A 23,924-nucleotide genomic window follows, 5' to 3' on the forward strand; every position below is an offset into this window, starting at 1 on the left:
TAAACAAATTTACAAGGAAAACCCCATCCAAAGTGGGAGAAGGATATGAACAGACACTTCTCAAAAGGAGATATTTATGCAGCCAACAAACTTATGAAAAAAAGCTCATCATCACTGGTCATTAGAGAAATGCAAATCAAAACCACAATGAGATACCATCTCAGGCCAGTTAGAATAGCAATCATTAAAAAATCAGGAGACAACAGATGCTGGAGAGGATGTGGAGAAATAGGAATGCTTTTACACTGTTGGTGGGAGTGTAAATTAGTTCAACCATTGTGGAAGACAGTGGGGCAATTCCTTAAGGATCTAGAACTAGAAATATCATTTGACCCAGCAATCCCATTACTGGGTATATATCCAAAGGATTATACATCATTCTATTATAAAGACACATGCACACATATGTTTATTGCAGCACTGTTCACAATAGCAAAGACTTGGAACCAACCCAAATGCCCAGCAATGATAAACTGGATAAAGAAAACGTGGCACATATATACCATGGAAAACTATGCAGCCATAAAAAAGGATGAGTTCATGTGCTTTGCAGAGATATGGATGAAGCCAGAAACCATCATTCTCAGCAAACTGACACAAGAACAGAAGCAAACACTGCATGTTCTCACTCATAAGTGGGAGTTGGACAATGAGAACACATAGACACAGGGAGGGGAACATCACACACCAGGGCCTGTCAGGGAATGGGGGACTAGGGGAGGGATAACATTAGGAGAAATTCCTAATGTAGATGATGGGGTGATGGATGCAGCAAACCCCCATGGCACATGTATAACTGTGTAACAAACCTGCATGTTCTGCACATGTACCCCAGAACTTAAAGTACAAAAAAAAAAAATGAAACTGGTAACATTAGCTGTAGCAGATAATCATCAGCAAATAACTAATGTTATACAGCAAAAATAAAAATAGTTGTCAGGGCTGGGCACAGTGGCTCACACCTATAATCCCAGCACTTCGGGATCTATGGCAGGCAGATCACAAGATGAGGAGTTCAAGACCAGTCTGGCCCGTCTCTACTAAAAATACAAAAATTAGCCAGGCATGGTGGTGTGTGCCTGTAGTCTCAGCTGCTTGGGAGGCTGAGGCAGAAGAATCGCTTGAACTCTGAAAGCAGAGGTTGCAGCAAACCAAGATCGCACCACTGTACTCCAGCCTGGGTAACAGATGTGAGACTCCATCTCAAAAAAAAAAAAAAAAAAAGTTGTCGCTTTTTGAATATTTGCTAAGTGCCAGGAAATTACTTTTCTTAATCCTCATCATAACACCATAGAATATATGGTAAGTTTTTATTAACATTTTATTGAAGCATAATTTACTTTTCTAGTGCACATCGCATAGATGTTGGCCCCAGTGAATATTCACAAACTAAACACACATGTAGCCATCCCTGAGATCAAGAAGCAGAACTGACAAGCACTCTGAGGTCCATCTTTGGGTTCCCTTCCAGTTACCATGCCTATGCAAGGGTGACCATTGTCCTAACATGTAGCAGCATGGATTAGTTTTGTCCATTTGTTTTCTCTACAAATGGATTAACAAATAGATACTGTTTTGGGTCTGGCCTTTTTCACTCAACATGATGTTGCCTGAGATTCATTCACATTGTCGCATGAATGTAGACCATTTTTGCTTATTTCTCTATAGTATTCCATTATGTGAATAAGACAAAATTTATTCAGTCTACTGTTTTTGGACATATGGGTAATATCCCATTTTATTTTTACTATTGCAAATAGTTCTTCCATGATCATTTTAGCATATATTGTTTGGTGATTACTTCAGTACATTTCTCTTGGGTATATAACTAGAAATGAAATAGCTGGAGAATAAGACATGCATGTTTAGCTTTACTAAATACTGACACTTTACCAAAAATAGTGCACAAATTTATATTTCCACCAGTAGTATAGGAGAGTTCACTTTGCCCCACATTCTCACCAGCCTTTGGAACATTTTTCCTTTGCAGCCATTCCAATGAGCGTGCAGTGATACATTGTGACATTAATCTGCATTTCCTTGATGATTAATGAAGTACCTTTTCACATGGTTGGCTGTATTTTATTCACTTATTTATTTTTCCACATGGATGTTCTCTTTGAGAAATGTTTACTCAAGCCTTCTGCCCGTTTTTCTATTAGGTTGCCTTTTTCTAATTTGTAAGAGTTCTTCATATATTCTGGATAAAAGACATTTGTGGGATATATGTGTTGAAAATATTTTATTTTTGCATTACATTTTTACCCTCTTATTGATGTCTTTTGAAAAACCAAAGTTAAGTATAATTTGTCCATATATTTTTCTTTCTCTGGTTGGCAATTTTTGTGTCCTTTTAAATAAGGCTTTGCTTACTCAAGGATCATGAAGATGTTATCCTATGTATTCTTCTACTTTATCGTTTCATCTTTTACGTTTAGAGCTGCTATCCATCTGTTTTTGATTTTGTGTTTGGTATGAAATAGGAAAAGTAGAGATATATTTTCCATATCATCACTGGAGCAACATTTAATAAACAAACTACATGTTCTTTCCCATGCACTACCTTAATCACAAATCAAGTAATGAGTCTATTTCTGGACTTTGTTTTATACCACTGTTAAGTTTTTCTAACATCGTGACAATTCTATACTGTCTAAATCACTATAAATGTATAATGGGCCTTGTTAATCAGCTTATCAATTTTTGCCAAAAAAAAAAATACTGCCAGAATTTTACTGGGACTATACAAAATCAATATATTATTTTGGGAAGAAATGATACCTTACAACATTGAGTTTCTAATTCATGAACATAACGTATCTTTTTATTTATTAAAGTCATCTTTAATTTCTTCAACCTTCCTCTTCATTATCCCTCTTAAAAGGACATATACAATGGCCTTTATGCCCCACCCAGATAATCCAGGATCACCTCCCCAACACAAGATCTCTAACTTAATCACATCTGCTCTAGGGTAAATGCATCTAATAGCAATGATTTAAACATACCCTTAGAATGACCCTGTATGGCAGATGCACCTGAATGTTTGTGCTAGGGAATCCAGTAGTGGCCAACTTGGAGATCTATTCCTTATCTATGACAAACCCTGGCCAGTCCTGTGGGACATGGGCTGGTCTGTACAGCGGACTGAGGCCTTGAGTTTTTGGGTTAAATGAAGATTGCCAGATGGAGGTCATTAAAGGAAGGCTGTTAAGTGAAAATACTATATAAAGCACATGACGGAGCAACATTTAATAAACAAACTATGCCTTCTTTCCTATGCAATACCTCAATCACAAATCAGGTAATTAGATATATGAGTCTATTTCTGGACTTTATTTTGTAACATTGGTAAGTTTTTCTCCTTCATGAGAGTTAGAAAGGAAGTTGCGATTCTCCTGCCTGGGTCATTGCCACTAGGCCATGTGGTTATGCTGTCCAGCCCACCACCGCTGTACCATTTCTGTAGGTAAGGTGGGTCTCCTGCCCAGCCCACCACCAATGGACTCTCTCCCCGATATGTGAGCCCCTAATAAAACCCCATATCTCTTTTGCTGGCTCTGGGTCTCTTCTTCGGCCTCGTGAACCCGGTGCTTTCCCTACTGAGGCGAATAGGGAGTTCGGTACATTTGCCAAGATGCTTTTTCCAAATAAGGTAATAGCTACAGGTTCCAGAGATTAGAACCTGATATCCTGAGTGGGAGGTGGGGTTGGAGGTGTATTTTTCAGCCTACCATAGTTAGTAGATTATTTTCGATTTTCTAAGCATACAATCATGGCATCTGTAAATAACAGTTTCATTTCTCCAACATAGCTTTTTTAGCTATTTTTTATATACTGTATAAGCAAACTATGATTTGGGAAAGTTACTATAATTTACATAAGATCCTAGTATCAGAGCTAGGATTTGAGCTCAGGTCTGGCAGATTCCAAAGTCTGAGTTCTTAACCACTACGTTGTACTGCCTAATAGGAGTCTAAGTCCTATTACCGACAAAAAGAAATATTAGCAATAGTTCTGTGCAAAAGGCATTCTAAGCAATTGGTTTCCTTCTGACAACTACCTATCTTCTTAGATGCAAGATATAACATTCAAGATTGCTTAAAATCTTTGGGATAAACATTTGGGATACTACATAGTTTAAAATAAGACTTCAGAAAAATAATAATTTTTTAAAAGACCTAGGTTTAAATCCCAGACCCACCACACACCGCTAGTATAGCCTTGAACAAATTACATAATTCATCAGAGCCTCAGTTTCCACATCTTTAAAACTGAGGCTTATTGGAACACTTAAGAAAATGCATGTGCATTCACATAGTAAATGCTCAATAAATAATTCTTACCTGTTATTATTGTGCTGTTATTGTATTTATATATTTATCAAAAACACATTTAGTAGCAAAATGCAAAAACTGAAAAAACAAACAAGACCATCTTAGGCTACGACAACCACCACAACAAATAATTGCCACCTGGGCTAATGAGTAACATGGAGACAGGAGGAAACATCGTGGAAGTGAAGAACAGAGAGCAGGTGGCTCACTGTGGGTAGGAATGGGGTTCAGGCAGCTTCCCAAAGAAGGTGACACCTAAGCTAAAACCTGAACGAGAAAGCAGAGAAGACAGGAGGAGTATTCCAGGCAAAAGGACCAGCACGTAGCACAGGGAGGCCTGAAATTACTCCTCCAGGAGAGGAATAAGACTGTCTTACCTGCCTTGGAAGAACCAGAGTTCAGGAACTGGAGGCCAAAAACACCAAAGTTCATTCTATTCAGCTGGGAGAATAAGATCAGAAAAAGTCATCTAGCGAAGGTGTCTGGCTTTAGAGCTCACAGCTTCAGAGCTGGACTGCTCTGCGTTCCTGTGGCTGCAAGAGCAAGCCAGCCTCAGTCACCACAGCTGATCCCCCTGAGCTGCGAGCTGATGGCTGCCTGACCGGAAGTATACCGGGAAGGGTACGGGGTGGTGGGAGGCACATCAAACCCGGAGCGCGTGAGGAGGAGCCAAACCTCCCACAAAGCCTCTTGAGCAGTTCTTCAAATAGATGGGGCACACCAGGTTCTATGTGGGAGAGCACTGAGGTGTCAGGGCACATCCAGGATGTTGTCAGGGATGTGGTATCCAATAGTAGGCACCACAGGCCGACGGAGAGTAGATCAGCACCACCTTACCTGAGGAATAAGAGTTTAACCAGGAGCAATACGGAGGAGACCGACTGAGGCCCATGGAGCTGCAGCCTCCTGAATTTCTTGAAGCTCATGGAAGACGGATTAGGCACTCCTGTTTTGAACCAGAAGGGAGACCTAAGTCTTCAGGTGGAAACTATGGAAAGGGAGATTTGGGCTGTCAACATAAATACTTTGTTGATCATTAACAAATATTGAACCCAGCCTCGCGAAGCCTCACGGAGCACCGCAGCTCACAGGCACCCGGCTCGCGCCCCGCCCACTGCCGACGCCCGAGAGAAAGGGCAGTTCCACCCAAGGGGCAGTGAAGGAGGAGCCCAAGAGGGGATGGGCATGGTTGTCAGCTAAGCCTGCTCCTGCAAAAGTGGAAGCGAGACCAGAAAAGCAGCAGGAAGGGATACATCTTCAGACAAAAACGTACAAACAAAAGGGAAAAGGGGAGCAAAGAGAAAACAGGCCAAGTGGCTAACCAAGAAACTAAAGAACATTCACCTGCAGAAAATGGAGAAACTGCAATCTAGGAGAGCCCAGCCTCTGATGACGCCAGAGAGGAAGAAGCCAAGTCTGATTAATATCATGTACGCTGTCTTATTGGCGGTCCCCGTCTCCCCTCTTGTACAGTCCAGAAGAGTATTTTTATCAACTATTTTGTAAATGCAAGGCTTTTAGTAGCTCCAGAAACATTTTTAAGGAGGGAATTCCACCTCATCCCATTTTTTAAGTATATGCTTTTTAAGAAGTAAAATCGTTTGCTGGTTGTTTATTTTTTGGTACAACCAGAAGACAGTGTGGGATATTGAATTATGGGAGGCTTCGACTGTCTTGGGTGTTAGCTTAATATTCCATAGATGAGTGGCTAGTTTTTATATACTATAATATAAAGCATACAAATAGCAACACGGAGTCACAGTCCTGCATTTCATGTCTTGGACATTTTTAAGTTACTTCTATTTCCACGTTGTTTTTCAGTAGAATTGTTATCTAAAGAAAGCCAGCCCTTGAATATGACTCTCCCTGTCAGAATTGTGTGCACACTGTAACATCGTTGGTCACAATCCTATTTTCCTAATAACTTTGTTAATGTGCTGTGGAAGATTGAAAATTTGAATATGTGGCGTATATGCTATTCGGTTTCAAATTGGTGGGACGTATGTAACAGTTTATCAACATGTGAAGATACTGGTATTCTGGTATTTGATAGCCTCTTAAGGAAAATTTACCTCCAATTTTTAAGCTGGAAAGTCACTTGAACAACCTAAAAAGGAATTACAATAATGGCTTTTTAGATTATCAGTATGTATGTTAAGAATTGTATACAAATTGAAATGTCTGTGTACTGAGACTCAACGCAACCAACAAAATCTCAATCATGAAAGAAAAAAATATTTGTGGAGCACCTAATATGTGCCAGGCACTATTCTAGGCACTTTACAGCAATAGGAGTTATCCAGTCATCGAATGAGATGCCTTGAAAGGTAGTGAGCTCTCTGTCACAAAAGATACTCAAGCAGAGGCAGGTCAATTTCTTAATGGGATGCTGAGGAAGGAATTGAAGTCTGCAGTAAGAAATCGACCCAGCTGGTTTCCAATTTCTCTTCAGCCCTGTGATTCTATGACATCTGCTTTCTAAGGATTGGAAACACCTACATAAGTTTCCTTTAGAGTTCCATGTTTAATATCTTGGGGAGGCAAAGGAGAAAGGCAGACACCATCCTCTTCACCCTGTGGTAAGAGGTAAATGTAGAAAAGTGGAATGATTTTATCAAGGTAACAGATGATAGCATCATGCAGAAGCAAAACTAGGGTCCAGGGTTTCTGCCTCTAACATTTGTTCCTTGTGTTCCCCTCTGTGTCACGGTGCTGAAACCCACTGGCCTGCTGGGTGATGGTCCTGAAAGGATCAGAGCTCCAGGGAGTACTAAGTAGTGTAGTGTCCGTCCCAAGCCATGCTACGGTTACAACCAGGGCGGCCCTCATGGGCAGTGGCCTCATACTGGGCTTCCTCCTCGGAAGGTTTAATGCTCTGTGGTCACCATCTTGAAATTCTTAAGAATTGTATCTTTGAATTTGTGTTTCATGAGGTCTAATGGGACAATGGGGCACTCACAGGGGCTTAGAGCCTCAGCTTACTTGTGGTCCTACCTCTTGCCACCTTCCCAGGATGGTTCTCAGTGGGGGCTGTGAAGCCTCTCTCTCCCCCAGGCCCCACCCCACAACTGTAGCTGCTCTCCACCCCAGGCAGGACACAGGGAGAGTTGGGGACCCAGCACACACCCACAGAGTCTTGGTGGTGAGGCTCAGCAGCACTCCAACACACCTGCTGGATGGCTAGCTGGAGGTCCCATCTCCAGGGGATCTAGCCTCACCTACCCAATCCAGGTACCAAGCACATCCCAGCACACAGGTTCAAAAATCTTCCAGGGAACCCAGCTGCCATGGGTTGGAGGGGCAAGAGCCCATGGAAAGGAAAGATGCCTGGTTTGATTTCTCCTGACCCACAGCCCCAGTTGCCTCTGGCTGCCTCGGGTAGGGTTCCTTGGCAGCTCTCAAGCAGGAAGAGTGTGCATGCCCCTTCTATCAAGAGGCAGAGGTCCGGGGTACCTATGAGGTTCCACACTCCCCTGCAAGAGTCCCCACACCTGGAGCCCTCCCTCAGCCAGCTACAGCTGGCAGCATGCCTTCCAGGGGGGTCCTCTGCAAAAGAGGAGGTCCTCTCTCTTTTCTTCCCTTCCAGAACCCAGCTTCAGTTTGTCTCTTCTGGACAGCTCAAGGCACCCTTTGGGGAGGGGCTGCAAAATGCAAATTGTATAAGTTGAGTGATTCCACATGCACATTAAGTGCTTTCCTGTTTGCATTTATATTTGCCTTGCACAGTGTAAAGATAAACTGTAAAATTCATGCTAATAATTGAAAACTTTAATTTTTCTTAGAATGACATTAAATAACAAATGAAAAACACCATGACAAGCTGGGAGAGAGACTGCAGAAGAAGGGGAAAGAAAGCTTTATCTATAACAGCACTTTTTTTCCCCCTCTTTTTAACCTTGAGGCTCCACATTTTCATTTCGCACTGAGCCTCACAAATTATGTAGCCAGCTCTGGTTACAACTTGCTGCTTGCCTAAGCCAACCCATGTGCAAGGCAGGCAGCTGGTCCTCAAACCAATGGCTGGAGCCCCGTCTCACAATAATGCTACTGTCTGTGAGTGCCCCGTGGTGACTCACAGCTTAAGACTGTATATTTCTCGCTTGTCTGAATACAAAGTAAAAGTGGCTATTTTTATAGAACAAAAACCCAGGGAAAATATGGAATTCAGCCCATCTACATGCACTGCTGCACCTGAGACACTCAGCGCACATAATAAATCTGTCTTTGGAAACTTGCTCCTTTGCAGTTTTGACATAGATAAATGACAAGTATTAAATCTTAAGGGAAAAGAACCAGCTGCTGTAGTTGTTGAATTACTGAGACAGAAGCCTCCAGGCCTGCTGATTTGAACTATCAGGCAGAGACCTCCCGGAAAAGGGCACAGGTGAGCTGGGAGAATGTCTCTGGCATTACCAACCCTGAGAAACTCAGGGCCATACATCTCATATCTGAATGTGAACTTTGGAAGCCATTACCATAACCTTGGACTTCAACCAGAAAGAGGACCTTTTTGGGGGAACACATGCCATGCTAAACCAGTGGTTCAGAACTTGGGTTGCTGTCCAGTGGAATTTTTCTTTAGACAGAATGGATGCCTGGTGAAAGAGCAAGGACTAGCCACAGACGTATTTGTTCACTGTTCAGCACGATAGCGGTGGTAGGACTCAAGGGTGACAATAGATAATTCTAGAGTCAAAATCAAACATAGCTAGATGATGTGTCCTTTCACTGTGGTATTCCACTGCCCCAGAGTGGAGCTCTTTTTGGGGAGGGGTGGAACCTTTGTTTTTACATCCCCTGGTGCGCCGCCCCCCCGACCCCCGCATACATTACCTGGCATGGAGTGGTGGCTCAGGCACTTTTTAAAAAAATTAAATTCAGGCAAGTGTGGTGGCTCATGCCTGTCATCCCAACACTTTGGAAGGCCAAGGCGGGTGGATCACAAAGTCAAGTGTTTGAGATCAGCCTGGCCAATATAGTGAAACCCTGTCTCTACTAAAAATATAAAAAATTAGCCAGGCACTGTGGTACATGCCTGTAGTCCCATTTACTCGGGAGGCTGAAGCAGGAGAAATAGCTTGAAACCAGGAGGTGGAGGCTGCAGTGAGCCGAGATCGCACCACTGCACTCCAGCCTGGGTGACAGAGAGAGACTCCATCTCAAAAAAAAAAAAAAAAATTCAATCAAACTCCTTCCTTCTTTAGTGAGAAAACCATGGCCCAGAGAATTCCGATGCTATCCTTAAAATCACACAGCTAACAAATAGCAACACTGGGACCAGAACTGAGACCTCCTTGCCCCAATGAGAGCTGATCTAGTCTACCATGCTTGGAGAGAAAATTGGTGTCCTTTTCTTTGAAAATTATATAGTCCATGTGGAAAAGAAAGAATCTGATAGACTCTCAACAATGAGCTGCTGCCAAAATGTTGGCAGAATGGAAATGAGGAAGAGGATGGGGTCCAGGCCTGGGCCGGGCCAGGCAGGGGAAGACCAACAGTTGCCCAGGCAAGGAAGCTGGCCTCTCAGTTCAGGGGGACCTGCTGTGGTCCCAACCAACACCCTAGGATGAGAGCTCTCTGCAGGAAGAGGACACGTACTCACAGCCTTGCTTACATGCTTCTTCTGAGGTGAGCACTCTTCTCTGAGATATATGTGGATTAATTCATTTCATCCTCATAACAAGTCTGTTAGGAGGGCACTATCATTCATTCCACTTGACTGAAATTGAGGAAAATTTGCCAGTGAGAGAGAGAGTCAGGCTTCAAACCTAGGAGTCTGAACTCTCTCTTAGCTCCCATTTCTCAGCCACCTGTCTAGCCTGGGGAAGGGGAATGTGCGCCAGAAACATGAAAGAGTCCTTCAGAAGAGGGAATGTCTGACTCCTCAGTGGCAGCAGGAGTGCAATACTTGCTGTTGGGAAGGCCACTCATGGGAGCGCCTCCCACCCCCACCCACAACTCCCTCTGCTGCCCCCCACCATCCCCGCTCTGTTCCCAAACTTCTCCTTTCCCTGGAGCCACTGCCCAAACTCATCAGCCTCAAAGCTGGATGTAGATCCTTGCATACACCTCATTCCACTGTCCCTCCAATGGAAGAGAGGCAGCATGGTGTGCTCACAGATCCCACGGCCCCTGGGCTTGGCTTCTCCCACTTACTGGCTGTGAACTTGAAGATCTCACTTAATATTCCCAGGCCTCAATCTCTTCATTCATAAACTGGATACCAGCAATGCTTCACAGGTGGCCGTAACGAGTTATCATGCATGAAAGCATGTTGCAAATCGTTCAGTGTTAGCCAACATTCAATCCCTTTCGGTTTATTTATAACTAGGACCAACTACTTGAGAGCTTGAGAGCGTGGACTTTGGACCCAGACAGATACACGTAAGTTACTGAACCTTTCTCAATTTCAGTTTCCATATCTGTCAAATGGGCATAATGTGGTGGTACCAGCTATAAGGATGATGGAAGGCATATGCAAGATGATGCATAAAAATTAATAGTAAAAACTTTATATGCCTTTAAATAAGTTAATATATAAGATCACTGATAATCACCTGGCATATATTGGTATTATTATTCATTCTTTTCAAACCATGGAGAAAAAGACAATGCCTTGTAAAGTACTTAGCTTTGTTTCTAACACATGGTTTGTGCTCAATAAATACGGGCTACTAAGGTAATGTTATCACTGGTGTTATTATTATCAGTAATACTATCAACATAGAGGGGCTAGTGATTGCTATGCACGTCGGGGCTGAGCAGCACTGCCTTGGGACTCAGCAGGACTCTGCCTTTCTCAGACTGGACTTTATCCTCAATTCCCAATTGTCTCAAACCTTGCAGGGCTCATTTCATGAATCTGCTCTCTAAGCCGTTGTACAGGACCCTGCGTTCAGAAGGGGCTGTGCTCAAAAAGCCTCCATGCTTGCTTTAATACTGTTGCTGTCTTAAAATTCTTATTTTTCAATAAGAGGCCCCACATTTTTGTTTTGCACTGGGCCTGGCAAATTATGGAGCCAGACCTGCTGCCTGCTACCCTGGGACCCTCTAGCACTGGTGCCTCGAATCTACCTGGTTCCTGCCCCCTTCCCTCCATAAGCCCGATTCCTTCCTGTGTCCTGAACACCATATTTCTAATGCACACAGGTACCATGTTGGTCCTGACTGCAGCCCTGGAAAACTTGTGAACTGAGGTACAATTTAGTAGTCAGACCACAGGGATTGTCCTCCCAGAAGCTAGGCTTGCTAGAACGATACCTGAATTGCCATATCTTTTATTTTCTTGTAGGTATCACCTTCTTAGCATTTAAGTGTGCTAGAACCACACACACTATTTTTAACGAGCCACATCCCATTACATTCTTCCTATAGCTGATAAGGTATATATAATTGTTCTTGTTTTACAGAGAAGGAAACTCAAAAAGTTTAAAGAGCATGCCTAAAATGAAATAACAGATCAGAAGTCAAGCCAGAATATAAACACATGTGTGTTCAAGTCAACAGCCCTTGGACTGTACTGCCTCCTTGCACTCAGTGGTCCTTTCCTAGGTCTAAACTCAGTTCCCTGCCCCCCCAGCCTCCCTACCTACTCAGAGACTGAGATCTCTGCACACTGTCCTCCCCACACCCTTTCTCTGGACATCCCCACTCTCCCAGTGTTGATGTAGGAGACATTCCACCAGAAGCACACAAAGGGTCTATATATTAGGTCCTTGTGGCTGTGTGACAAAGAAGCCACAAATTTGGTGTCTTAAAACAAGAGAAGTGTATTCTTTCACAGTTTCGGAGCCCAAAGTCTGAAATCAGTATCACTGCACTAAAATTAAGGTGTTGGCAGGGTCTCGCTCTTCCCTGGAGTCTCCTCTTTCAGCTTCTAACAGCTGCTGGCATTCCTTGGCTTGTGGCCATATCACTCCCATCTTTAAAGTGTGCATCTTTGTGTCTCTCTCTGTTCCATCATCCTGGGGCCTTCTCTGTGTGTCAAATTTCCTCCTGTCCTCTTCCTATAAGGATCATGTGATTGCTCTCATGGCCCACCTGGGTAATCCACGTCATCTCTCCACGTCAAGATTCTCTATCACATCTGCAAAGGCCCTTCTTAGCCATATAAAGCAACAATCATGGGTTCTAGGGATTAGGACATGAATATCTTTTGGGAGAGGGGGGCACTTTTACAGCCTACCAAAGTGAGTAGATGTGCTAATACTTGGGAGAGTTGGACAGAAAAAGAAAGGCGTTCTCAGCCCTGCCAGAAGCATTCCTGAGCAGCCTCCAAGCAGCACAGCCCTCCCAAGAGAACTAACTGGCTCCACTATACTTAGTCTGACCCTCATAGAGAGGGAAAGTTTGAGAAGGAGGCGGGGAATCCCTGGGTAAGGCCCTAAGGGCTAAAGAGCCAGAGACGGGATCTTCTAAGGAGAGCAAAATCAAAAGTTAAGCTGCCCTCAGGAGTTTCTGTATTCCTTTCTCACGTGCTTTTTCCAGCTTTACAGGTAAAATATGTGTAAAAACCATTGAATCTATTAAGAATTCTGCTCTGGGACCATTGTATTTTCAAATAGTGCCTAATAAACCCTCTTCCTCCCATTCCCCTTTGAGGCTATTATTCTTTTTCCCCTCTTATTACTCAGCTGGAAACCTTCTGTTTCTGCTTCCCCTCCTTATGCCTAGATTATCCCTCATCCTTCCATGTTGGGAAAATCACTCCCAACCCAGGAAACCCTGAGGGGCAGCATTCAGTCAAGCTCAAAAGCTAGAAAGTACAGTAACTATTTCCCGAAAGAAGAGGAGCAAGCATGATGAGAAAACAGATGCTCTTGGAAAAGGCAAAACCCCTCCGGAAAAGCCTCAGCTCATACCCGAATCTGCAGGAGGAGGCTCCCCTGATCAGCTGCACCTGGGCAGTGCCCCAGTTAGCTGGCGGCGAGGGCGAGGGCGAGGGCGAGGGCGAGGGGAAGAGGTGGTTACACTCAGGGCCTTTGATAGATCACAAAAGGAGGCACTGAGAAGAACTGAGGCAAACGATGGAGTGAACTTGTGTGTTATTTTACATACGCTCATATATCCAGAGTCCAGTGTGATGCTGTGGCAGGTGAGAGGTAAGGATTTAACCACAAGTCCCTCCACATTACACACTGGTGCAGCCTTACATCGGGAGTGGCTGGGGCAGGGTCTCATCTAACATTACCCAGCTCTGTTGTTGGTGCCTTCCCATTTGTTTTACCTTCTTTTCTAGGCTGGGATAACCTGGTCTTTCACATCCTGGTACCAGGATGGACATACTTACTGCCCTCATTTCTGTCTTCAAAGAGCAGACTTTGTCAGCTAAGCTCCTGTTTTCTCACTAACCCTGACCCTATTAGCTACTACACTAGTTTGTGCAGGAGTTTTAGCTTTTTCTTGATTAGAATGTGTGTATATCAGTCAGAGTGGGACCAGAGAAGCTGAACTAGTAGGAGAGAGAGAGAGATATTAAGGGACCTTTTACAGGTAACTGACCTATGCATTGTGGGAGCTGGTTAAATAGTCCAGGTACTTCACAGACACAAGCTGGGACCTCACAAGGACAGGATGGAACCCTCTATTCTTGTTGCCTCTGATCTTGGTGAAGAAGAAATCCTGCAGAGAGCAGACCCCGAAACTAAACACTCACTAAACACTCACACCTGGCCCAGCTTTGCTTCACACTAAGGAGGTGAGTCAGCAAGTTAACCACAGTGTGCATGTGCTACATGATAGCTACTGCCTCCCTCCCTTTTGTCCCCCAAAAATCTTTAGAGGATCTCCTAGGTGACCCACCTCAACCAGAAACACATGCAGAGGGAATCCTTGCATGTCAGCAAGCCAAATTGATACATGACAAAGCCAGCACAGTGCCTTAGGTCAAACATCCCAGGAAACAGACTATGAGATGGAGATGTACATGCAGGTGGTTTACTGGGCTGTGTTTTTGAGAGTGAAGGGAGCAGTGTGGGGCAGAGGGAGCAGGTGAGCTGAGAGGCAGTTGCAACAGGAACTGATTCTGCTTGGACCTGGGATGGCTTTCAGGGTTGTCTGGAATGAAGGCAAGCCTGCTTCGGGAAAAGTGCATGATCTTGGGAGATAGAGGGCAATTTCCAAAGGAGTATCAGCTGTGAGCTGAGAGACCACTACTCCCAGCTGCTGGAGGAATGAGTGCCTCAGTCCAAAGAGGGGATCTGGAGGTATATCACAGTATCCATTACAACCTGCTTCACAAAATGCCCTTGCCTGTGATGAGTGCGGAAATTCTATGCTGGAAGAGGGGTTTTTAGGTGGGTAGAAGGTGAATGATTCTCCCTGTTACTTGAGGTTCACTGTATTTAGTGGCTTTTTCCTAGTCCTCTATTTCTAAATTTTTTCCCAGCTACAACGGCTGGAGTAGAAACTTTTTACAGCTTCCCTGGTACTTTTTTGTTCCCCTGCTTCGTGCCTGCTACATATGATTACATGGATGTTCCTCTCTACTCAGGCCTGCCTCAGATAACTGAGTTTGGGGAATGTGGAATTCTAGGAAGGAATATAAATTTTCTGAATTTCCTGGAAAGTGAGCTTGGAAAGCCAGGGCTGAGGCCTCACCTTTAGAAAGGCTGCCTAAGAACCTCATTCCCTCTGGTCTGCTTGGGGGAGAGGTGTGTCTGGCTCCACCCTCTAAGTCATTTTTTTTAGTAACAGTGCAGGATCCATAAGTGACAGAAAAGATCAGGTTGCCATTTTCTCATTTCCCAGAGTCATCAAACCTCTTACACATCGAATTCTTAAACATCCTCAAAGTAAAATTATCCTTAGAATTTGAGAGTCACGCATACATAAAAGTGTGGACAAGTACAGAAAATAAGTCCGTCCTCCCGATGTCTTCTATCACCGTGAATGGCACCAGTTTCCATCTAGTTGTACAACTCAGAATCCAAGGAGTCTCCTCAGCACCTTCCTCCTGCAGCCCCCATATTACCAAAGACTGTCAATCCTACCACTTTTTTTTTTTTTTTTTTTGAGACGGAGTTTCGCTCTTGTTACCCAGGCTGGAGTGCAATGGCACAATCTCGGCTCACCGCAACCTCCGCCTCCTGGGTTCAGGCAATTCTCCTGCCTCAGCCTCCTGAGTCGCTGGGATTACAGGCACACACCACCATGCCCAGCTAATTTTTTTGTATATTTAGTAGAGACGGGGTTTCACTATGTTGACCAGGATGGTCTCGATCTCTTGACCTCGTGATCCACCCGCCTTGGCCTCCCAAAGTGCCGGGATTACAGGCGTGAGCCAGTGCGCCCGGCCAATCCTACCTCTTAAACAACTCCCCAGTTCTCCCTCCCGTTTCTCTCCTTCTCCACTGCTGCCTCCCCACCCTCAGGTCGCCATTGCCCCTCCTCTGGGCCCCTGTAGTGGCCTCTAAATTTGTCTGCTGGCATCTTCTCCTACCCGCTTCCAATCTGTTCACCATTCCACAAATAGAACAGAATGGTCTTTTAAAATTACAATTCTCTTTATGTATTTTCTGTCCTTAAATTCCTTCTGTGTCTTCCTACCTATTGTACTCAGAATAAGAACTCAAATTTTAATGTGGTCCACAAGCCCCTACAAGGCTCTTCAAGGCCCTGCAAGGCCCCAGGCCTCATGTTGCCCCTGGCTGCACCTCGCTTGCTGGGTTTCACCTGTCTGGGCTACTCTCAGTGCCTTCTCTGAGCCTCCCTTATGTCACTTTTGCACATTTGCCCACTTAACATCTGCTGTGGTTTCGTGGTTACTCATGCAGACTCTGCAGTCAGATTGACAGGCTTTGAATCTCCAGCTGTATAGTCCCCCCTCTTTTTTTTTTAACTGTGTAGTCTTAGACAATCAGCAAAAGCTAACAGTATCTCAGTCTCCTCATTTGTGAAATGGAGGCAGTAATAGAACCTTTAACTAGAGGAGTAAATGACTCAGCATTCACAGAGCACTTAGTGTGTGCTCAAAAATATTAGTTATGGTCACTCATCCTTCAGTTCTCTGGCCAAGCACTGTTCCTCAGGGAGGTCATCCTGGCAGGTCCTCCCTGAGCCAGGTCAGGGACCCTCCAGGTGTTCTCATGGCTTCCTGCCCCTTCCTTTCACAGCATATAGCATAGCGTGGCTCTGTCTGTCCTCTGTTCTCAGCCATAAGCCTGTTTGCTCTCCAGTACAGCCCCAGAGCCTGCCCTGTTTCTCAAAATAAACATTCCCTTCTCTGGTGCAGTTGGGAGGGTGTGAGTACAGGGTATGGCACATGCTTTCTGCCACCATATATGGAAGTAAAAAGTTGGAAGGCAACAGAAGACATCTGAGATGCGTCCTGGGGAGGCCTCCCTGTGGCTGACAAACACTGTAAGAATGATCTGCCCAGTTCTAGTGAGCCCTGGGAGAGGCATTAAATCAGCCCCAGGAATGTGCCGCAGATTGCTATGCAAATCCATCTGGTGCCTCCTCACTCAGCCTGCAGACTTCAGAGCGGGACCCCAGCATTGCATCAATGTTCCCCTCGTGTTGGGCAGCCCTTGCCCACCTACAGTAACTCCCAGCCTTATGAAGACATGCCTGGCACATCCAGCCTGGCTATGGAGTTGTGTGGTTTTGATTTCTACGTCTCTGTTACAGAGCACATCCACCAAGCATCAACACTCCTCTGCATATGAACCAGAGAAGGGCTACAGTGATGCCTCTGTCATACATTGGGAGGGCTGAATTCAAGTCACAGCATTGCCATTAATTCTCTGTGTGACCTTTACTGGTCATTTCAACTCCACGGTTCATTTTACTTCTTTGTAAAATGAAACATGGAGACAGATGACTTAGCTCCAGCAAACTGAGTACTAGGCTGCCTCTCAGTTCTCAGTAACATGGGGTCCTACTCAGCACACACATGTGATCGGACTAAGGTGAACCCCTCACCCAAGCTGGTTCTACAGCCACAGAGACAGTTCTGTGATGTTGAGTATCGTAGCTATAGGTTATGAAAAGCCAGAGCCAGACTAGTGCCCATACCAGGCAGAAACTCATAGTAGCTGAGTTTGGGGAGGTTAACTACAAGCCCTAGAGAAGGAACTAGTCTACCAAGAGAAGGCTGGGGGTGAGGCAGGCACATGGCACCAGATAAAGAGAAAGAAACCACCTTGATGACCTTCAGTCTCTGTGAAGCCATTATAATTCCCACAATTGGGTGCCTAGAAATTCCCCTCCATCTCTTCACTTAAGGGGAGTTTAGATGGTTTCTATTCTTGGTAATCAAATGATTGCTGACTAAGGTGTCTTCTCATATTGGATGTCAATTCAACAAAACCTCAACCAGTAAGAGTGCCCTGATCATGACAGCTTTAACCTTCCCAAAGACCTCTGTCTTCACTTACTTTATTTTAAAGCCCAACAGCCCAGGAAAATTGATGCTGTAGGAAGGGTTTTCATGGTGCAAAATGAGGAAACCAAGATCCAGAGGGGAAAACAGACTCACTCAAGGTCACTTAGTGAGTTATTGACAGTCAAGGTGAAAGCAGAGCTCTGGCCACTCATTCGAGAGAACATCTGCTGTGCATCAGGGCCTCCTCTTTACCCTGATGATGTAAAGTGAGCCCTCTTTACATCAGGGCTCACTCTTCCCCAGGCCAGGGCTGTTACAAAGTCAGGGCTGTCTGCAGACTTCTGTATGGAATAGTATTTGTCTGTGGTCTGTTATGTATTCTGGAAAGTAATAAGATGGAGACCACACGGATGCTGGAGTTGGGAATGTAGACCTGGGCACCACGCCACATGCAAGGCAAAGTTTTGCAAACACCAAACTGCTGAACAAGACGATAGCCACACAGGCCAGGGAGCACAGCCCTGCCTCCAGGCATGGCCTGGGGGAACACCCACAGGCGAGGAGATGCCTCCCTGATATGGAAATGGGGATTCACATTGACCAGCCTGGGACTGCTTCTCAGAACTCCATTGGCAGGAGATCCCCTGGGGCTACAGGCTGCCCTGGAGAGGGGAGCCCAGCTGGGAAATTGCCAATACCCGCCTGAAAATCACAGAGCCTGGAGAGGGTGGTGAGATGATTTCTTAATAATTATCCAAAGACCTTTTTGTTCTGTTAAATACAGCCTCAAGAGAAAAATAAAAGATAGGACTTTTTAAAGATGCCATTCCTATGAGCAAAAAGTCATGTATTTGGAACAGATGCAGATACACTATAGTAAAATATATCATTTTGAACTGTTGTTATCTCTGTAGTCTCACTATCAGGCACAGGTGTGGCACAGAGCAGGTTCTTTACAGAAACAAAAGAGTGCTTCTCTGAGCCCAGAACGAGTTTAACTTTAAACACTCTTATTATCTCATTTTATAGACAAGAAACTGAGGCTTTACAACCTGAGATCACACAGCTAATATGTGTAGTCTGCAGCCAGGCTCCAGAAGCCTTGCCTTAAGCCTTGCTCTCTTATCTTTGGACAGGACTAATGAAGGATGTGTAGGCTGGCAGAAGTCTGTAGAATTTCCTGAGACCAGAGGATCTTGAAAGGGGCCTGGGGTCTAACCATACAGCGTACAAATACAAAGTTCATAAAGACGTTTCTCTGGCCCACTCTTGCCGAGGGGCCTGAAACATGTTTTTCACCAGAGTCTGGACCTTTTCTATTTGTTTGTTTGTTTGTTCATTTTTGGCTGTCCTGTCTATGAAAGAGCAAGGGACAGAGTCAGGGACACCTGGGTCATATTCCGGGTGCAGGTCTCTTCCCTTCTCTGAACTTCAGTTTCCCCTTCCGCCTTAAGACACAGGTAGGTGAGATGGCCTTTCCTGTCTCCTCTCACAGTCTCTATTTTCAGATATTCTCATGGTTCATCTGAATTCTACCCACAGAGAAGCTTATTTAAGCTTCAGGTTAAATATTTTAGCAGCTGGCACATGGTAGGCCTTCAGTAAATGTCCAGAGTGATTTAAGGGATGCCTCGGGCATCTAGAGTTTCTCACCATATCTGTGTCCGTTCCCATAATTGCCTCACACTCCGTGAGCCACGTGGACTATTGTAAAGCCCGTGGTTTATGAAAAATAGTTCAGGGCTCAAATCCCAACCAGGGGGCATGAAACCCTGGGAGGAAAAGCCCGGAATGTTACTGAGGCTGGGAAAGAGATGGCGTGAAATAAAACTAGACCAACCTCACTTATAAATATAAATGTGCAAATTCTAGACAAAATGCCAGGAAATTGAATTCAACAGTATATTAAAATGGTAATTTACCACAGCCAAATAGGGTTTACGAAAGAATGCAAAGCTGTTTTAATATTAGTAAATCTGTTTATAGAACATATCAAATGGGTCAAATAAAAGAAACCATATGATTATCTCAAAGAAGAGCAGGAAAATCATTTATGAAGATTCAAAATCAATTCCTAAAGGGGACCTTCTCTAAAATACTAGGACTAAATGATACAAGTGGACAGTGATGGGGATTTTTTAGGGAAAGGGCACACCACATCTGAAGATTTTCCAGTGTTTGGGAAGTTCCCCCACTCTCTGAGTTTGGGTGGGAGGCAGAGTCACCTTTCCTTGTAGAAAATGGAAGAAAGGCCAGGTGCTCACCGTCCTGGGTATTGGTCCCCTTCTTGCAGCAACAGTGAAGCATTTAGCGTAAGCTCAGATAGGGGATCAAGAAACCAGGCAGCAGAGAATCTTTTATGGTGGTTCCAGTAATAGCAGCAACATCTGTTTCCAGGGACACAGTGATAGAAGGATAAGTAGCTGGGCTCTGGGGACCAGCAGAGTTGGTATTTTGAGATGTGGCATTCTATGGTCAAAGATGGAAGCAGCCATTCCTCTGTGTCCATGTCATGATCTGCACTGTGTGCCAGCTGCCCAGGAACCCTTTGTTCCTGACTTCCTGGTGACTCTCTGAACCATCCAGAATCCTGCCAGTAATTCCTTCTTTGCTTAAGTCAGCCAGAGTCAGTTTCTGTTTCTGGCAACCAGGAAATCTTAAAGACACAGAAGGTAATTTCTTTAACATAATAATGTCTTATTTTTTAAAGCCTGTGGCCAGATATAATACATAAATAATGTCATTCCTATTAAAACAAAGAAGAAAACAAGAATTACTGCTAACACAATTTTTTTTTGCCTGCATATCTATGTTTTAAAAGTCTGGTTTACTGAGGTACAATTTGCACACAATAAAATTTATTCCCTTAAACTCTACAATTCGATAGTTTCAGCAAGTAAATGCAGTCATTGAAGCACCATGATATTCAATACATAGAGTATCCATCACCCTAAAAATTTCCTGCAAGCTCCTTTATAGTTAATGCCCTCTTCCACCCCAGTTCTGGAAACCATTGATATGATTCCTATCTCTATAAGTTGGCCTCCTCCAGAATCTCATATAAATAAAATCAGATGGTATCCTTCTGAGTCCTGCTTCTTTCACTCAGCAAACTGTTTTTTGAGATTCATCCATGTTGTTGCATGAATGATATTCCATTGTATAAATGTTCCAAATGTGTTTATCTGTTCAATGATTGATGAATATTTGTGTTGTTATCAGTTTGGGATTATTATAAATAAAGCTGTTATAAGCATTTGTGTGTAGATTTTTATATAAGCATAATCTTTTTTCTTGGGTAAATATCTAAAAGTAGAAATGCTGGGTCATATTAAATAAATGTTTAATTTTATAAAAAAACTGTCAAATCGTTTTCCAAAGTGGCTATGCTGTTTTGCATTCCCACCAACAGTTTACGTGAGTCACAGTTGTTCTGAATCCTCACCAGCACTTGTTATTATCAGCTGTTAAATTTTAACCATCTAGTGGAAATACAACGATATCTTGGTTTGACTTTAATTTTTTTTTTTATAATAATTGATGATTTGGGGGCATCATCTCATGTGTTTATTTCCCACCACTACATTTTTTTTGGTGAAGTATATGTTCAAACTGTTCACCTGTTTAGTTATTTGGCAGTTTGTCTTCATTTTACTGATTTGTAAGGATTCCTTATATATCCTGAATACAAGTTCTTTGTCAAATTTGTGTTTTGAAAATATTTGCTTCCAGTCTGTGGCTTCTCTTTTCACTTTCTTAAGAGTGTCTTTCAAAAAGTCAAAGTTTCCACTTTGATAAAATTCAGTTTATCATTTTTCAATTTCATTTAATTTATCGTTCTTTCATGATTTATGCTTTTTGTGTCATATCTAAAAAACATGTCAGCTAACCCAAGGACACAAAGATTTTTTTATCTTATACTTTCTTATAAAAGCTTTATAGTTTTAGCTCCTACATTTAGTCTATGATTCATTTTAAGTTAATTTTCTTACATAGAATGAGAAAAGTGTCAATGTTCATTTTTTGCATAGGAATATAAAAAGTTTCCAGAACACTATTATTATTTAACATTGTTCTAGAAGTTCTGGTTGGCATAATGAGATACAAAACATAAGTAAGATGTATAGTTATTGGAAGGGAGGAGAAAAACCATCATTATTTATAATCCACATGGTTTTATATCCAAGAAACTCAAGAAAATCTACTGAAAACATATAGAATAAGAATTCAATAAGATGATTCATTTGAGAATAAACATGCAAAAATCAATAACTTTTTAATATACTAACAGTAATTATTTAAAGAATATAAGAAGAAAGAATCCCATGCACAATAATAGCAAAGACTTAAATGCCTAGAAGAGAAAAAAAGAGAAAGAGAAAGAAAGTGCAAGGCCTATAATGAAAATCAGAACGTTTTATTGAGGACATAAAAGAAGTTAACTAAATATAAACGTGTCAATATCTTATATGCAAAAACTCAATAATACAAAGATGTTAATTTTCCCAAACGAACTTATAATATTGAAGTTTTCTGGAGAACATGACAAACTGATTCTAAAATTCATCTGGAAGAGTGAACAGGAAAGAATCGCTGAAAAAGTGTGTTTAAGAGCAGTGGGGAGGACCAGATATGAGAATGTTTTATAAAGATATCATAATGAAAATATTGTGTTAAGGATCCAATATCAACAGATGAATCAATATGCTAGAATGGATAAATTAGTCTGAATCAGAGCGTGATATATATGAAAACTTTATGTATAATCACTGAAACATCACTAACTAGTTGGGATCAGGATTTATTGCAGGGTAGCAAGAATGGAAGAAAGGAGACTCATTTATAGGCTATCAGAATAGTCCAAGAGAAATACGATGGCAGAGACATTCTCTGGGTTTCTAACCCAGAGCTGTTCCATGGCCCTCAGGCAAGTAGAAACACCCTCTAGGGAGCAGGACATACCAGGCTGGTGGGCAGGTGTGCAGAGGGGGTGGAGCACATCTAGGGCCCTCAACAATGAAGCTGAACACTACACCAACTGGCAAAGGAAAAATCAAAGGGCCTTTCACCATTTCCATAGATGGAGCAACGAAGGGTGAATTGGGGGCTGATAGATAATATATTGATAACTGACACAGTGTGTAAGTGCCAAACCACATTTCCCAAACACATTCAGCTCTGGACACATCTGCTAACATCCCAGTGGCCAAAGCAAGTCACCTAAACAGGTTCACAATCAATTCTGTGGGAAAGTATGTTCTTCAGAGAGATGGGGAGGAGAGTATCTGCCAAACAATAATCTCAGTGATCACAGAAACAGTACCAGTGGAATATGCCAGTGCATTAAAAGGGAAGGTAAAGAAATGGGAGGATGCTATAGCTTAGATTCCTCTAAACCTCATGTTGAAATTTAATCCCCAATGTTGGAGATGGGGCCTATTGGGTGGCATGTGAGTCCTGGGGGAAGATCCCTCATGAATGGCATGGTGCTGTCCTAGCAGTAATGAATGAGTTCTCTATTCGTTCCCATGAGAGCTGATTGTGAAAGAGCCTGGCAATGGCTCTCTCTCTTGCTTCCTCTTTCACCATGTGACCTCTGCACAGGCTGGCTCCACTTCAACTTCCATCACGAGTGGAAGCAGCCTGAAGCCCTCACCAGAAACAGATGCTGGCAACATGCTTCCCGAAAAGCCTGCAGAATCATGAGCCAAATAAACCCCTTTTCTTCATATATTACCCAGCCTCAGATATTCCTCTATAGCAATACTAAACAGACTAAGACAAATGTGTTTCAGAGTTTAGATACAAGCAAGCCCCCGGGTGGATGATAACTAACATAGGAAGGACCAGAGGATGAACATGTTTGCTGAGTAAAATCAAAAACTTTGTTTTGGATTTGTTAAACATTAGCATCAAGGAGAAGATATCAAATAGGTAGTGAGACATGAGTCTGACTCAAAGGCCATGTCTAGAAACATAAGCATGAAAATCACCAGCCTACAGAAAGTGTTTCATGTCATGAATCTGCTTGAGGTCCCCTGGGGAAAGAGTGCAGCTATAGCATCGGAACTGTCCAAAGATAGAGCCCTGGGCACTTCAATATTTCCATAACAGGTGAGGGAGAAGTGTTCAATAGAAGGACTGCAAAGGAGTCCTGAGTGTTGTGGAAGACTCCCAGGAGAGTGTGGTGTCATGGGAGCCAAGAGAAAAGGGTTTGAAAGAGGAAGGAGTGCCAAACTGAGTGCATCGCTGCTGGGAAT

The 23,924-nt window shown here is 43.3% G+C and overlaps 1 pseudogene; it reads left to right on the forward strand.

The window, feature by feature from the left end:
* The first annotated feature begins 4,492 nt into the window (after nucleotides 1-4,492).
* Nucleotides 4,493-5,761, forward strand: LOC135270138 (non-histone chromosomal protein HMG-14-like; annotated as a pseudogene).
* The last annotated feature ends 18,163 nt before the right edge of the window (nucleotides 5,762-23,924 follow it).

The sequence above is a fragment of the Aotus nancymaae genome, unplaced genomic scaffold (genome assembly GCF_030222135.1).
Source record: "Aotus nancymaae isolate 86718 unplaced genomic scaffold, 86718_ANA_hifiasm-v0.15.2.pri h1tg000059l, whole genome shotgun sequence".
NCBI classification, from domain to species: Eukaryota; Metazoa; Chordata; class Mammalia; order Primates; family Aotidae; genus Aotus; species Aotus nancymaae.